The sequence below is a fragment of the Haemaphysalis longicornis genome, unplaced genomic scaffold (assembly GCF_048455015.1).
Source record: "Haemaphysalis longicornis isolate Haplotype H1 unplaced genomic scaffold, Haemaphysalis longicornis Haplotype H1 scaffold_5, whole genome shotgun sequence".
In the NCBI taxonomy this organism is placed as follows: domain Eukaryota; kingdom Metazoa; phylum Arthropoda; class Arachnida; order Ixodida; family Ixodidae; genus Haemaphysalis; species Haemaphysalis longicornis.
The window spans coordinates 71,113,767-71,130,363 of NW_027526385.1; the positions used below are offsets into that span (position 1 = coordinate 71,113,767).

Consider the following 16,597-nt stretch of genomic DNA (forward strand, 5'->3'; position numbering starts at 1 on the left):
TTTTGCTCGATTGGTGTTATTGAGTTTACATATCGGCCGCCGCGTTTGCGTTTCGGCAGAAGTGTTTTTGTTTTCGTTTTGTGGTCATTCCGTTTATAGTTTGGTCAGTTTCGTTTTCACTGACGTAAGGCTTCGCGTGCACCCCTGTTTCCAGAGGAGACATATTCATTCTTTTTTTTTTTCATTTTTCTTGCCTCTGTCACTGCTACTCCCCCCCCCCCTCCACTCATCTCTTCTTGACCTTCACCACGGTGGCTTGACGGGTGGCTCAGAATTGAGACCATTGAAGTGGTACTTGTCCTATACAAGCGCTGCTGTCCGCGCCTATACACAACGGAGCCCAAATCACCTCTCTCAACCCACAACCTCTCCCAGGCTACACAGGCATCTTGGCGGACTACGTACAAAAAACGGCTAATTTTCCCTGATCGACCGAACCAACTAAGAAAAGATGAAGACATCACCTTCATAATAGTCCATACGAACACCTATCCACACCGCAGCATCCTCCATGCGATATACCTAACGATACCATATTTCCTGATGCAGTCAAACCCGGTTATAGCGAACTGCAATATGCGCCATGATTAGTTCGATATATCCAATAGTTCGATATAGCCGAACCCGCCTATAACGGGTTTATTGTTACGAGTTAGCAATATGCGGGAATCCGCTTGCTATTCCCGCATGCAGAAACGAACAAAATAAAGTATGTCATTACCATACACAAAACAATCGATTTATTGCAAATAATAACGCTACTTTCCTCCTTAACGCCTTAACTGCCTACTTCAAAAAAAAAAAAAGCGGTGATTTTTGTTTTCCCTTTCGTTTGGGCAGCGTCAACTAGCACAGCATTCTTTACACGAGACATTGTTTGCACCGGTTCGAGTCCGTGTCATTCAATATCGAAGAAATATTGGTGGAGGACATCGACTGCTGAAAGCATTTCAAGCGTGGGACGCCTTTCACTCACGACATCCTCTGCCTACTCGGTGCTTTTCATCAGCATTACGACGGTGCTACTGACGGTGCCCGCTTCGGCAACGTCGTCGTCGACACTCAGGAAACCTTCGAAGGACACTCCTTTCTGCAAAGCATCCGGAAGGTTGGCGATCTGCTGTCTTGGTCCGGACTCACTGACTGGGCGGGTTCCGTCGTGAGTTCGGCGCGTAGGAAACAGTTACGGAAAGTGTCGGGCGTCATGTCGCCCCATACGAGGCGCAATGTCTCAGTCGCGGCCTTTTCTCAGGGGTCGCGGCCAATGAACATTTCAATCGTCGCTCCGAGACCGTGCATTTTTGGCGGCCATTCTAGGCACGCCGAGTTCGATATATCAGATGTGAAGTTCGTTATAAGGAATATGTTTCGCGTGTATTTCCGTAACTGATTTATTTTTGTTCGATATATAGCATAATTCGCTCTATCCGGGTTCGTTATAGTCGGGTTTGACTGTATACATTAACGATCTACCTAACAACATCTCTTCCTCAATCCGACTATTCGCAGATGATTGTGTAATTTACCGTGAAATAACTAATCCTAATGACCGCTCAGTACTTCAAAGTGACCTAAACAGCGTTTCCTCTTGGTGTGATGACTGGTTAATGATACTGAATGTGCGTAAATGCAAAGCTGTGAGAATTACACCTAACCGCAACAACGGCATTCCCTACCCTTACCTACTAAAAAGAAGCTCTCTCGACGCTGTTAATACGTACAAATACATTGGTGTTCATATAAGTAATAACCTCTCGTGGCAAACGCATGTTGATTACGTAACCAGCAATGCTAACCGCATGCTTGGCTTCCAGCGCCGTAACTTTTCTCTCGCCCCTCTTTCTTTAAAACTACAAAACCCTCGTCAGATCAAAACTAGAATATGCCTCTTCTATTTGGGACCCACATTTATTATTTCTTTCCACCTCCGTTGAATTCATTCCGAACCGTGCTGCCCGATTTATTGCATGCAACTACTCTATAACGTCCAGTGTATCTTCAATTAAAATGAATTTACATCTTCCTGACCTTTCAGTAAAAAGAAAAATAGTCCGGGTGTGCCTTTTTCATAAAATTTACATTACTAACCCTGACATCAAGAGCGACCTTTTTGCAGTTCCTTGATGTTTCCCCACACATTGACCACAAATTCAAGGTTGAAGTGCCATCCTGCCGTACAAACTTGTGCTTCAATTCATTTGTACCGAAAACTGCGACGGAATGGAACCACCTCCCCGCTTCGATCGCCAGCATCACTGAAGCTTCTTTATTCAAGACGGCCATATCAAACTCTTTTTAAAAACTTGTATGACCTACTCCTATCTGCAACGCCCTCAAGGCCCTGAGAGTATTATAATAAATGAAAAAAAAAATATTAAGCGACGTGTAACTACTGTACGAGATCTGCAACCCAACCCCAACCCCTCCACACAACAGGGGATAGCGAGATTGACCAGCTAGGGCCCTGCTTACCAGCTCGACCTAATGAAAAAGGCCCGAGCAGCCAGCCGCAGACAGGGTGTCACGGATTAGGGGTCCACCCAGCATGCGGATTCCCCAACAACAGCACCTTCTGTGTTCAATAACGATTTTAATTTTCTGAGGACTGCAGGGTCTGGAAGCTGCATATAATGGTTCTGTCCACGGACATGATAGCGCAGCGTTGCCGAACTCGCGGCAACAGTTGTGCCCAACAACAAAGTCAGCCGCTGGTGCTGGTAGATAAACTCGAAACTGTGCTGGTATATAAACTCGAAACTGTCAATGGGATAACTTGAAGTCGTGCTTGCTGAGGAAGCTGGAGACGAAGTCATACCGAAAGGTGAAGTACAATCCACGGTCATTGTCGTGCAAGCCCTGGACTCGGTCCTTGGCGGTTTTCGACTGCACGATCTCACATAAGGCCTGTGTCGTGTATGTCGTTGGTCTCGCGAGGCGCTTGATCTCCTCCGTTGACTGCAGGTCGGGAGACAGTCCCCCGTGGCTGTAGAAGATCCCCTCGTCGACGATGGCAGCGGTGGGAAGGCAGTCGAAGCAGTCCACTGAGATCTTCTTCCACAGCTTCCTCATGATGGAACCGGTAGATACGGCTCATGGAGGAGCACTCGAGGGGTTGCCCCGTAGGAGGAAGAAGTTCTTTTCGTACTTGACCTTGTAGGCCAGCTTGTAGGGGCTGATGGTCTCCAGGGTCTGCTCGCTTTGCCCCTGTCCGCGAAGTTCCCCAAGAAGAGGTACTTGCCTTCGGTGGGAAGGAACCGCACTCAAACAGCAGGCGGAGGACCTCTTCCTGGCCGTGGATGCCTCCGCAGGTCTTGAGTGGTCTGGTATTCCGCGGGTGGCGCGGATCAAGAAGAGGAGGCAGGGCCGAGGCGGCCGGTTTTCGTGGAAGCCATGGAACGCACACAGAGCTTGGCAGTGCACACGGCTTCGTCCTCTTCTAACCTCGTTATCGCCCCCTGGCGGCGCCCATCTCATTCTTCATTTACAACATACCTTCCGGACGTGTCTGCCGGAGCGTAGGACTAGCGTGCACAGGACGAACGAGACAACCGATGACACATTCACAATTAAGCCCGAATTATCAAATCAGAAAATTTCTCCTAAATTTGGTGTCGTCATCATCATCATCATCAGCCTATTTCCATTACACGACGAAGGCCTCCGTCATTGACCTCCAAGCGATCCTGCACTGCCCGAGTCCATTCTTTGCCATCAAATTTTCTCATTTCGTCCCTCCTTCCAGTTAGCGGTCGACCCTTACTTCTAGTCCCGTCTCTTGGTAGCAATTCGGTCGGTGGTCCACCGTGCACCTGTTTTACTCACGGGCCGTCGTATTCGAAAGTCACGTGGCACCATAGGTCGGCAGGCTCTCTCACGAGTGAACTCACAGACACACCCCATTCACCCCTCATGAGTGAGTGGTGAGTGAGCCTCGCCATCGTTTTGGACTGGCGTGTGTGAGTGCGAGCCCCGCGCGCAGTGACGCCCATTCAACACTCGTGAGTGCAATAATGCTACTCGCGCCATTTGTGGGGCTTATCTCGCATAGCGTCACTATTGGGCTTGTGCCCGCCGTTGGCTGTTCGTCACACGAGCCGCTCGCTGCGATGGCTATTAATGGCGGGATTGCTTTTGGCTACGGAAATATATCATCACTGAGCTCCTGCTATGGGGCACCCTAGGATTATTTCTCTGGTGGCGTGTTGATATAGGAAATATGAGTTAGATGGCCTGCTGACACTGTAATGCAGTAATACTGTTTGGTTTCATGACTCATGGAGTGTCTTCTGCACACACTCGCGTGCCTAGAGAGAGGACCAGTGGTGAGCGCGAGTGAGTGCGAGTGGTGGCGGCGATTGGTGAACGTGAGTGAGTGCGAGTGGTAATGTAGAGTGGTGGCCGTGAGCGCGAGTGAGTGTGAGTGGTGACAACGAGCGGTAAGCGTGAGCTCAAATTAGTGCGAGTGGTCACGGCGAGTGGTGAGCATGAGCGCGAGTGGGTGCGAGTGGTGGAGGGCGCGAAGTGAGCGTGAGTGCGAGGAGTGAAAGCGACTGGTGAGCGTGAGTCTGAGTGAGTGCGTGCGGAAAGCAGATATTTCTGTGTAAGTGTGAGTGAGTGGGGCCAAGTTTTGCCGAGTTATACGTGGCATGCACTATCCTATAAAGTTACGTTTCCGATTCGTATACTTCTGGGAATTTCGCCACGAAGAAGGGAACGAAAACGACAGCAAATGCTGTTCTGCCGCACGTAATGCGCAGAGAAAACGCAGTGGTCGTGTATTCTTCTTCTAGTGTGGAGAACCGGATTAGAATCCTACCGGATCACAAGTGTTTTTGATTTATTTACTCTACAGCGGCGGCCATTTTCTTGACCGGACAACAAAGACAATAACAAGGACGGTTTTTTGCACAATTTGGCACATAAGCATTCCGTCTTTATATCAGCTAAAAGGCCAATGAGAAAAGGCAGACGTTGTTTCGTGACCGCCCGGGAAAAAATATCGAGGTTTAGGTTGCATTCACTGGCGATGCACGTATGCAGGCAACCATGTGAGTGCGCCGTCACTGCTCACATCGGGCTCCGCGGTATGGTGGTACTTGACCGTGCTAAGGACATGATGTGTGTTGCACGTACAAAACTCTACCCACCGAACGCTAAGTAAAGCCTCGACCCCAATGGGAGGGCGAATAACATCGCTGTTGAAACCAGCCTTGAGAATCGTGTTGAAACGAAGCAGACGACCCGCACCGGTTTCTTTTTCTGCGGCGTGCGGGCGCAGTGACACAAGCCGCGCCATGTCCGTGGCCGTTTTCAGTGTTGCCAAGAGAAGAAATTGACAGCAACACGTTTCAGTGAATACCAACTATATGTTCCCGTACAAAACAGGGGAAGCTCTTTGTGAGTCTGGGGAGAATTCGCGCGGTGCACTTAAGTCCGCTTATGGGCTCTGAAGGCGAAAGCCTGGCACTGCTTTTTAACTTTACTGCTGCAACGTATTATCTCTCTTCGCTTTCGGTTATCTTTTTTATTTTTTTCACTTTTGGCGCGAGCTACTTTTAAACTTATTTTATCCTGCACCGCGTTCCCGAACAGTTTTCGCTTCGGTTCCACGGCGCTAATTACGTCAGAGAGCAAACTGGCTCGACATCAGTGCCGCGGACATAAACTTTCCTCACTATTTACGTGACTTTTTACGTGGCGCACTCAAACACGCAGGCTAACTCCTTTTTCTCTTTTTTTTCTGTTTTTTATTTCTTCTTTTAATTCCTTTTTTCTCTCGTCCGCAAGGGCTTCAGGCCGCCATCCGAGAGGAAGAAATTTAGGAGGACTCAACGTCCCCTTCGTCCTTTCACCCAGTTATGGGCAAAATAAAGTCATCATCATCATCATAATCATCGTCATCATCCGATAACTGGGCTGAAAATGTGCGGAGCCGGATTTATCTTACATCGGATCGCACAAGTGTTTTTTTTTTTTCACTCTTTCCGGCTGCGGCATTTTCTAGAGAAGCTAGTGGTGGCTACGTACTCTAATGACGACGACGACTACTCCGATTGTAATGATGATGATGATACCATAGAAGTGCTTGGAACGTATGTGTTTCGGAAAATTTGTCATGGATAAAGATTGACTCTGCCATCTACCTACGTGCTTTTCAGGAGCAGCTCTCGATCGGCGTTCCCAACTGGCGCGGGCGCGCGCGCACAAGTGTCGCGCTGTATCACGCCACAATAGAAGCAAATCATCGCATTCGCTGGAATCCCGACACATCGCCGGTACGGTCCCTGGAATTCGTCAGGCATTTCACCTTCCAGCCAGGTATGGGTAGGCCGCGATAGGTCCGCTGTCGGAAGAGCGGGCAGCCATTGAAGAATGTAAGCACTTGGGATAATAGCTGAAGAATGATTTACACCGTACAGCAAACGTTTGCGTCCGGGTAAAGCTCAGTGACATGAACGGGTTTCGTTTTGGTCGATTGATGGTTTTGCGTTTTCATGCCGGCCATTCTGTTTGGATTTCGGCAGAAGTGTTGTTTTCGTTTTGCGGTCATTATGTTTAGATTTTGGTCGTTTTCGTTTTCACTGACGTCAGGCTTCGCGTGCACCCCTGAGAGAGAAGAGAACAACTTTATTGAGCCAAACGAAATTGCGGCGGCTACGTGCCGGATGGGGTGGTTCCCTCTTCACGGGACCCATGCTTCCTGGGCGTCCTGGCCACTGGAGATCAGGACGAGCTGGTCTTCCAAGGCGGGGCTGGTAAGCAAGGTCTCCCATCGCTCGTTAAGGGGTGTGGGAAGGGTGGTGGAGGGTTGGGTAAGGGGGGGGGGGGGGATGGTCTCGGTGAAATCACACCCTCCGATGACGTGCCGGAGCGTGCCCAATTGCCCACAGAAGCTACACTCTTTCTCGTATCTCTCGTGGTACATTCAGCTTTGGAGATATGGGTGCGGGAAGGATCCTGCTTGTATTTGCCTATAGATTGTTTGCTGCTCTCTGCTGAGCGTTTTGTGCGGTTCAGGGTACCGCCGTCTGCCTTCGCTGTAGTGGTTCGTGGTGTCCTTGTAAGTCGTTATGGCCTGCGACTCGTGCTCGTCTGCCCGGTGTTCATGTTCTCGGGCGATCGCGTGGGCGAGTTCGTTGCCCTACAGCCCTGAGTGAGCCGGTGTCCATATCAGTTCCACTTCCTGCTCCGGTATTCGGTGTATTCCTCCCTTTAGTATTCTGAGTGCTGTCAGAGACACCTGCCCTTTTCTATAGTTACCATACGCTTTTCCATGTTGCGGGAGAAAAAATATCAGAAGCCGGCATTGAGGACTGCTTCCAGCTGCCTTTCTTACCCTGTTCTCCCCACTTTTTGCTACCCCATTTCCGGCTCTTGACCAAGGGCTCAGGTCATGTCAAGGGTACTTCTCTCCCTCTTTCTTCTATTTCAATAAACGTGTTAATTCATTTTTTCGTTTCATTCTTCTTGCCTCTGCCGCTGCTACCCGCCCCCACCACTCATTTCTACTCGATCTACACCGTGGTGGCCGGGTGACCCACAATAGAGACCATTGAACTGGCAGAGACTACATAAGCGCCGGTTCCCGCGCTTAAGTACACAGGGGTGTTTTTTTGAAGGGTAGATTCATCACCCCTTCCACCTAATCCACTACCTCTCCAGGGCTACGAAGACATCTTGGTGGACTTCCGCCACAAACGCTAATTTGCCCTAATCCGTACCACCAACTTACAAGAGATGAAGCCACCACCTCCATACGACTACAGACAGCCCCAATCCGCACCGCAGCATCTTCCATGCCATATACCTTACGAAGTATTGAGCTACGTGCAACTACTGTCCAGCACCTGCCGTCCTATACGATAAGGTGTTGGATTGGCCAGAAAACACATCTGCAGCCCACAATCAACCCATCCACACGAGAGGATGGTGAGATTGACTAGCTAGGGCTTGCTTAGCAGCTCGATCTAAAGAAAAAGTCCCGAGCAGCCAGCAGCAGTCAGGGTATCACGGACCCCACCCCTACAAGCGGATGCCCCAACAACAGCACCTGCTGTGTTCAATAACGATTTTAATTATTCATCAATTTTCGGAGGACTGCAGGGTCTGGAAGCTGCACATAATGCGCTATAATGTCCACGGACATTATAGCGCAGAGTTGCCGAACTCGCCACAACAGTTGTGACCAACAACAAAGTCAGCCGGTGGTGCTGGTACATAAACTCGAAACTGTGCTCCACCACGTGCTGGGCTAACTGAAAGTTGTGCTTGGTGAGCAAGCTGGAGACGAAGTCAGACCGAAAGGGGAAGTACAATCTACGGCCATTCTAGTGCAAGCGCTGGACTCGGTCCTTGACGGTTTTCGACTGCACGATCTCACATAAGGCCTGTGTCGTGTATGTCGTTGGCCTCGCAAGGCGCTTGACCTCCTCCATTGACTGCAGGTCGGGAGACAGTCCCCCGTGGCAGCAGAAGATCCCCCCCCTTCGAAGATGGCAGCGATGGGAAGGCAGTTGAATCAGGCGACTGGGGTCTCCTGTCACAGCTTGATGCTGTCATTCTCGCGCAAGCCCTGGACTCGGCCTTTGACGGTTTTCGACTGCACGATCTCACATAAGGCCTGTGTCGTGTATGTCGTTGGCCTCTCGAGTCGCTTGATCTCCATTTACTGGACGTCGGGAGGCAGTACCCCGTGGCAGCAGAAGAGCCCCCCGTCGAAGATGGCAGCGATAGGAAGGCAGTCGAAGCAGTCGACTGAGTTCTTCCACAGCTTGATGCTGTAGCGGTGACTGCTCTCATGGCGGACGGAGGCGCGCCGGGGGGTTGCCCCGCAGGAGGAAGAAGTTCTACGCGTACTTGACCTTGTAGGCCAGCAGGAGGCAGATGGTCGCCAGGGTGTGCTTGCCTTGCCTTGCCCCTGTCCACGAAGTTCCCCAGGAAGAGGTACTTGCCTTCGGTGGGAAGGCACCGCACCCAAAGAGCAGGCGGAGGACCTCTTCCTGGCCGTGGATGCCTCCGCAGGTCTTGAGTGGTTTGGTATTCCGCGGGTGGCGCGGATCAAGAAGAGGAGGCAGGGCCGAGGCCGCCGGTTTTCGTGGAAGCCATGGAACGCACACAGAGCGTGGCAGTGCACACAGCTTTGTCCTCTTCTAACCTCGCTATCGCCCCCTGGCGGCGCCCGTCTCATTCTTTCTTGTACAACATATATTCCGACGTGTGTGCCCGAGCGAATGACTAGCCTGCACAAGATGAACGAGATGACATCCAGGGAGACTACCACTTCCCCTTCCTCCCTTCGCCCAGTTCTGGGCAAAATAAACTTATTATAATTATCATCAGCTTCATCATCATTAGACCCCCGGGCTGGTAATGTGCAGAGCCGGCTTCAAGTTCAATGGGATTACAAACTCTTTACAGCTGCTGACATGTTCTAGTGATGCTTGTATTGTCTGAGTTGCACCGTCGGTCCGTCGGTAGTGGCGCACGCCGAAACGCCTTGAGGCCGAGGCAACATAATTTATGCCCGTACTCTAATCCGACGACGACGACTATGAGGAGGAAGATGGTAATGGTAATGATGGCTTTGAAGTGTTTGACACCTATTTACTCAGGCAAATCGGGCAGGGATAAAGTGTTGACGGTGAGTACGTTACCCGCGTGCTCTTCGTGAACAGCTTTCGCTCGCCCTTCGCAGCTGGCGCAGGCGCGAGCGCGCAAGTGTCACGGTAATTTTTTTCATTCGGAAAGGGTATCTAGCCGCCCCAATTCAACTCACTGGCTTTCTTCTGTCGATTCCTGTGCTCCTTTTGTTCGGGGGCACATCCCTGGGGTTTTATCATAGAGGGATTATTGCGGCCATTCACGCGTACATACCAGAGACCAGACGCATGTCCTGCTAACGCGGTCAAAATGTTTTAGCCTTTTCTCCCAAAAATGGCATCAATCACTGATTCTTCTCTAGATCTATTATATAATTCGGTAACCGTTTCCCCAATTCCTACAGGCTTATTATATATGGGTATGAGGTGGGTGTTTTAGACCCAAAAAGCCACCCCGTTTCTCGGCCAATCCCCCATGTTGGTATGTGCCACCAGAAGAGTAATAACATCAACAACAATATCACGCCACAACAACACCCAATCAAAGTCGTCGCTGGAGTCACACCACATCGCCACTGCGGTCTCTCGCTCCCTGAGGAAGTTCACCTTCTAGCGCGGCATGGGTATGCTGTACGTGGTCGTCTCGGCGGGAGAGCCTGCAGCCATTGAAGAACATAAACCTTCCACATAGTCGCCGAAGAACAATCTCCAGTAACGTAAACCAGAAGTTTGCGTTCGGCTAAAGCTCAGTGGCGTAAAAAGATTACATTTTCACCTTTTGATAGTTTGGCGATTTCATATCGGTCATTGCGATTTCGACAGAAGTGTTTCTTTTTCGGTTTTCGGTCATTGCGTTTAGATTTTGCTCGTTTTCGTTTTCCCTTACGTCAAGCTTCGCGCAAACCCCTGTTTGTGGAGGAAAGGGGTTCTTTAGTTTTTTTTTCTTCATTCTCCCCGTGCCTCTTCTTTTTCTGACCACCCTCAACGCTCGTTTCTTCTTGACCGGAAGGGGGGGGGGGACAGAATTGACACCAACGCAGTGGCAGTTCGACTATATAAATGCTTCTTCCCGCGCTCATATACGCCAGGTCGTTTTCCTAAAGGGGCGATTCATCACGCCTTCCACCTAACCCGCAACCTCTCCAGCGCTAAAAAGACATCTTGGCGGACTATCACCACAAACGGCCAATTTTCCCTAATCCACACCACCAACCTACAAGAGAGACGCCACCACCGTAAGACGACTACAGACTAACACCTATCCGCGCCGAAGCATCCTTCATACCATAACTCCAGCGAACTATGCCATATATCGAACTTAATATTAAGAGTCGTGTAACTACTGCCCAGGACCTGGCACCCTATACCATCAGATGTAGGAAGGGCCAGAAAACACCTGATCTGCGACCTATATCCAAACCCTCCACGCAACGACCCTGCGTTCTAGCTTGACCTGGTAAAAATGGGCCCGAGCAGCGCGCCCGCTTCCAGGGGATCCCGGACTATGGATCCACTCCAACAAGCGGGTGCCTAATAACAGCACCTGCTTCGCTCTTGCAGATGTTATTCATTCATTTCTGGAGGCCTTTAGGATCTGGAAGCTGCGTATAAAAGTCCCGTGGACTAGCATCTTCTCCAAAAGTTGCTGAACTCGCCGCAGCAGTCCGAGGCCACAAATAGAGTCAGCATATTTGTATAGCAGCTCGAAACTGTCCCCCACCATCTGGTGGGATAACTGTATCTCAAGCCTGCTGAGGAAATTGGAGACAACATTGGATCCAGAGGTTAACGACACGCTACAATCATTCTCGTCCAAGACCCAGACAGCGCCGTCGTCCTATTCCGACCGCGAGATCACATTGGAGCACCGTATCTGGGATGTCTGTTGGTCCCACGATGCGCGTGATCTGCTGCATTGACTGCGAATCCGGAGAAAGTCCCCCGTGGCAGCAGAATATCTTGTCGTCGACGATGGTAGCGTGGGCAGACAGTCGATGAAGTTCTTCCTCGGCTTGAGGCTGTAGCGAGGCTTCCACTCCTTGTAGACGCCGTAGGTGCGGTTGATGGACGTTCAGTCGAGGGTTTGCCTCGGAGTAGGAAAAAGTTCTCGGGGTACTTGAACTTGTAGGCCAGCGAGACGCCGGTGGTCTCAAGAGTCGGCTCGCCTTGCCCCTGTTCACGTAGCCCCCGAGGAAGATGTACTCCGCCTTCGGTGGAAAGGCGCCGCAGTGAAATAGCAGGCCGAGGACCGAGTACTGGCCGTGTATGTCGCTGCAGGTCTTGGGCAGTTTTGGACCTCACGGGTGGCGCGGGTCTAGATAAGAAGGCGGAGCCCAACCGTCCGGTTATCGTAGAAGCGATGGAACGCACTCAGAGCGGAGGACCGAGTACTGGCCGTGTATGTCGCTGCAGGTCATGGGCAGTTTTGGACCTCACGGGAGGCGCGGGTCTAGATAAGAAGGCGGAGCCCAACCGTCCGGTTATCGTAGAAGCGATGGAACGCACTCAGAGCGGAGGACCGAGTACTGGCCGTGTATGTCGCTGCAGGTCATGGGCAGTTTTGGACCTCACGGGTGGCGCGGGTCTAGATAAGAAGGCGGAGCCCAAGCGTCCGGTTATCGTAGAAGGGATGGAACGCACTCAGAGCGGGGCAATGGACGTGGCTTTGTTCTCTTTTAATCCCGCTACAGCCCCCTGGCCGCAGCCATCTCATTCGTTATTTGCAACATACATTCGGACCTGCCTGCCGGAGGAGATGACCAGTGTGCTAAAAACGAACGAACCAACCTATCACAGACTTCACAATTAAGCCTGAATCGAAAAAGAAGAAGAAGATGATGATTATCATCTTCCTTTTTGAATGGTACGTGCCTATACAGGGGATAGGCCACACACAAATGGTAGGAAAAAGGTCTTATTGACCGAGGGCTCCATATAAAAGAACTTTAGACTGGTTGAAAATCTTTTTTAATCTAACATACATATAGAAAAGAAGAGGTAATCGGGAAGACCATAACATTTTAAAAAATTTGCCAATGAATCCAGTCAGAGCGGAAATTGATTACACCTGTCTATGATGCTCAGAAGGGCAGAGCACACATACCGGTGGTAGAATCCCGTCTCAGATGCTCCGAATAAAAGGAGACTCGGCACAGACAAGGTAATCCCAGGCTGCAAAGCAGCGCCTCCGTAAGCTGTAATCTGATTCTAGAAAATCATCTACAGGACATCAAGTAATAATCTATGAACTCATCTTCGCTGCAGTATCTGCACAGAGAAGGTTGTACCAGACGTTTCCTGTAAAGATTCCTATTCAATTGGGGGAAACGACATGCTGCAAGCGGTTAAGATAACCTCAAGGTTACGTGAAGTCTGCAAAGATAGCCAAACGGATTCCTGTTGGCCTTGAAGCTTTAGCATTCTACGATACCTTGCCGCCGTAATTAACGAGGCTGGCTGGAAGACCTATACGACTGAGCCGGAGAGCGCTGTGCTTACCAGCGAGTCAGCAGCTTCGTTTAGAGAAATAACTTTGTTTATTGAGAAAATCCTTCTTAAATTTTGTGTCGTCATCATCGCCATCATCATCAGCAGCAGTTGCGTATTTAAGTCCACTGCAGGACGAAGTATATACAATAAACATTTTGCTCGCTTATCGCCTAAAAAAGTGTAGTTTTAGTGGAATAAGCGTGTTCGAAAGTCATTACGCGCGTTTCCTTAGGTTTCAATCCCCTAATTGTAGCTTTGCTCTCTTTCTGTGTGGCGAAAAGGGTGTCGACCTACTGCAGCACCCTCTGTTTTCTTTAGCGTGTTGAAAGGTGTGAAATATGAGTCTAGTTGCAAAAAAAGAAAGAGCCCAGCGGAGCTGGGTGTCGACCTAGCTTCTTGCGGTGTTGCTAGGTTTTGCGCAGGTATAGGGTTGAGGCAAAGTTTAGCCGGACTTTACAGGGCTGTTCCAGTGTGTCCCCCACATTGACAGCGCATCCATGGGGGAACATGCTAGGTCGACCCCTAGCTCCGCTATTTCTCCAACCCTGCACCATTATAGTCAAAGCTCCGCTAATCTTTTTGCGTTTTGTATCCCAAAAGGACCACTACCTTTAAAAGGGTATACAGAAAGGGGGGCACATGCGCGTGTGCTCATCTGCCATTGGTCTTTTCTTTCTTCATCATTTTTCTTCTTTTCTGTGAGGGCTATTCTGGGCACTCTGATACATTTGACAGGTTCCACAGACCGCATACTGAAGGCCTAAATCACTTCCAGAATCCCGTTACTTGTGCGGATTAATGTATCTGTCATGCTGGGTGCTCAAACCGATCCATATTGTCACACGTAGCTGTGCTGCTAACACCCTTATTTTAGGGTGTCAAGAAACATTAAACCCTTTTTAGGTGGTTTACAGGAGCGCCATTTCTTCATCATTACACCCTGTCTTAGCTAAAGCATCTTTTAAAGGTGTGCGCCCAGGATCAATATTTTTGCACACTTTTCGGCCAGGTAGGGTGGAAAATGTTAGGTAGATAAGGGAATAAAATAATCGGAAGATTTTACTGTAAAGCGTTAAACCAAGGCACAAGAAGCATTCTTTGCGCAGGGTTAACCAGCAGACCGGTAAGCAGCACGACCACACATTTTCCATCGCTTTTCCTGCAATGAACGCAGTCGCCATTCGTGGGAGCTCGGGGGAAGCCTGATGCACTATCGTTATTCAGTATATACCCAGCTAAGTTGCTCGGAATGCCACATGAACAAATAAATAGTCGGCAAGACATGCAAGGTTAGTCGTTAGTTTTATATACGCAATATTTCCTCGCCGGAAGCCGTCGTTTCGCGGTTGAGCGGTCTAGTTCATTGCTCCGCGAGCGAGTACGCAGACTGCCATGCGGACAGATATTGATGCAGTGAGTTCAACAGGGCGAAAGTCGCCACCTTGTAATCTAAAAACTCGAAACTCTTCACTGTCTGGTGAGCTCTCCATATTACGTCGACATGGCTGTTACGGAACATGAAGACCATGGCACAGGAGCCAGACGTGAAGCACACGTCATGATCATTCTCGTCCCATTCCTGGGCTTTCTTGTCCGTAACCGACCGCAAAATCACACAGGAGATCTGTGTCGGTGGTCGCCTGATGTGCCCGATCTGCTACAGTCCCCTGTGGCAGCACAAGATCCTGTCGACGACAATGCCAGCGATGGGCAGGCAGACGACAAAGTATTCCACACCTTGATGTAGTGGCGCTTCCACTCATTGTGGAAGGTAGATGCTGTTGATGGAGGTGCACTGGGGGGCGGGAGGTGTTTCCCCAGAGCAGGAAGAAGTTCTCCGGGTACTTGATCCTTGTACGCCAGCAGGACGCAGATGGCTTCTTGAACTTCTTGCCTTGCCCCTGTTCGCATAGCCCCCCAGGAAGAGGTACTTGGCGTACGGTGGGAAGGCGTCGGGCTCAAAGGCCGGAGAGGACAGTGTACAGGACGTAGATATCGCCGCAGAGCGGTTCCAGCAGCAGCGTTTGGCTAGGCCAGAAAAGAAGGCGGGACTCAGGCGTCTGGTTCCCTTGGAAGCGATGCAGCACGCACGTAGCGAAGGAGTGGGCGCAGTTTGGTCTTCCTCTTACCTAACCCTGCTTTCGCCCCCGGCCTGCACAAACGTTATCTTTATTTACCACGTACATTCCGACATGTCTGCCGGAGAAGTCGAACTGCTTGCTTAAGATCAACAACACAATCAGTTAAACGCTCTACAACTGTACCCGCATTGTCTAGGCAGAAAGTCTCTCTTGCATTTGGAGTCATCATCATCATCATCGTCGTCATCAGCCGGGTTAAGTCTACTGTAGGCCTTCGTCCTGCAGTGGACGAATACCTGCAGACCACCAACTGATCATGTTCTACCCAACTACATTCTTTGCCCCACTTTTCTGAATTCATTCCTCCGTAAAGTTTGCAGTCTTCCCCTGCTTTTAGTCCCGTCTCTCGGTAGGCACACTCATTCTGGCAGTCCACCACGGACTGTTATACGCACGTGCCGTCATATGCAGGTGTCACGCGGCATGCGCTATTCTGCAACTTTTGCGTTTCCAATTCATAGCTGTATGAATTTTGTGGAATAGGCGCATTTTACGCCCAAAGCTCCAGATTCCTGGCCTACTCAACGTGGGTATGTGCCACAAAGAAAGGAACAAAGATACTTTTGTTGTTCACCAAAAAGCATCATCATAATCATCGACGCCTGCAACGTGCGGACACAAAATAGTTGTTAGAGCACTGGGCTGCTCCGCAAACTCGGGTTCAAATCCCATTGGATCACACAACTGTTTTATATTTATTTACGTTTTAGAGTTTACTTACTATTTGCAACTAAACTACAACGGCTCTCTTTCTCCTTATTAAATGTACGCGGAGCAGCATGCGGCGAGAAGGAAAAAGGAGACAGAAAAGCACAGAAAAAAACCGGGCTATCTCCACTAACGTGAAACCTAAGGAGGAGTTGAGGTATGCAGTGTATATGTGCATGATGCGGTCGATGTGTGATGCGGTTTCGAAGTTATGATGAAGTGCGTAGTGCGGTTTCGACGCTGTGCGCTCGGTGTCTTAGGCCTTGGTGTTTTTGCCCACGTAGATGTAACTGTTGTGGGTGGAGATATACACCTTTACTGTAAGTCTCCTATCTTGCCTTCTTTGAACTACCTAAACAACTTTCTACGATACCGGATCTCCGTCACTCCTTTTACGCGGACGATATAACACTGGATTAACAAAGGCTCACCAGGCTACCAATAAGATGTCCTGCAACAAGCTATTAATCTCACTCTCCAGTATCTCGCGCCTCGTGGCATAACTTGTGCTCCCCACAAGTATACGCCCTCCTGGTTCTCCGCGCCAGAACCCGTGGTCGACCCCCGAACACCACGCTGGATCCTCAAATTACCATCAAGGATAAACTGGGGCCGCAAGTCAAAACCCTCGAAATCCTTGGCGTGCCTTTTCACACGTAT

The 16,597-nt window shown here is 50.0% G+C and overlaps 2 pseudogenes; both read right to left on the reverse strand.

Annotated features, from left to right (window-relative positions):
• Positions 1–2,760: 2,760 nt before the first annotated feature.
• On the reverse strand, positions 2,761–8,665 carry LOC144139742 (serine/threonine-protein phosphatase PP1-beta catalytic subunit pseudogene; annotated as a pseudogene).
• On the reverse strand, positions 8,666–15,282 carry LOC144139743 (uncharacterized; annotated as a pseudogene).
• Positions 15,283–16,597: the final 1,315 nt, after the last annotated feature.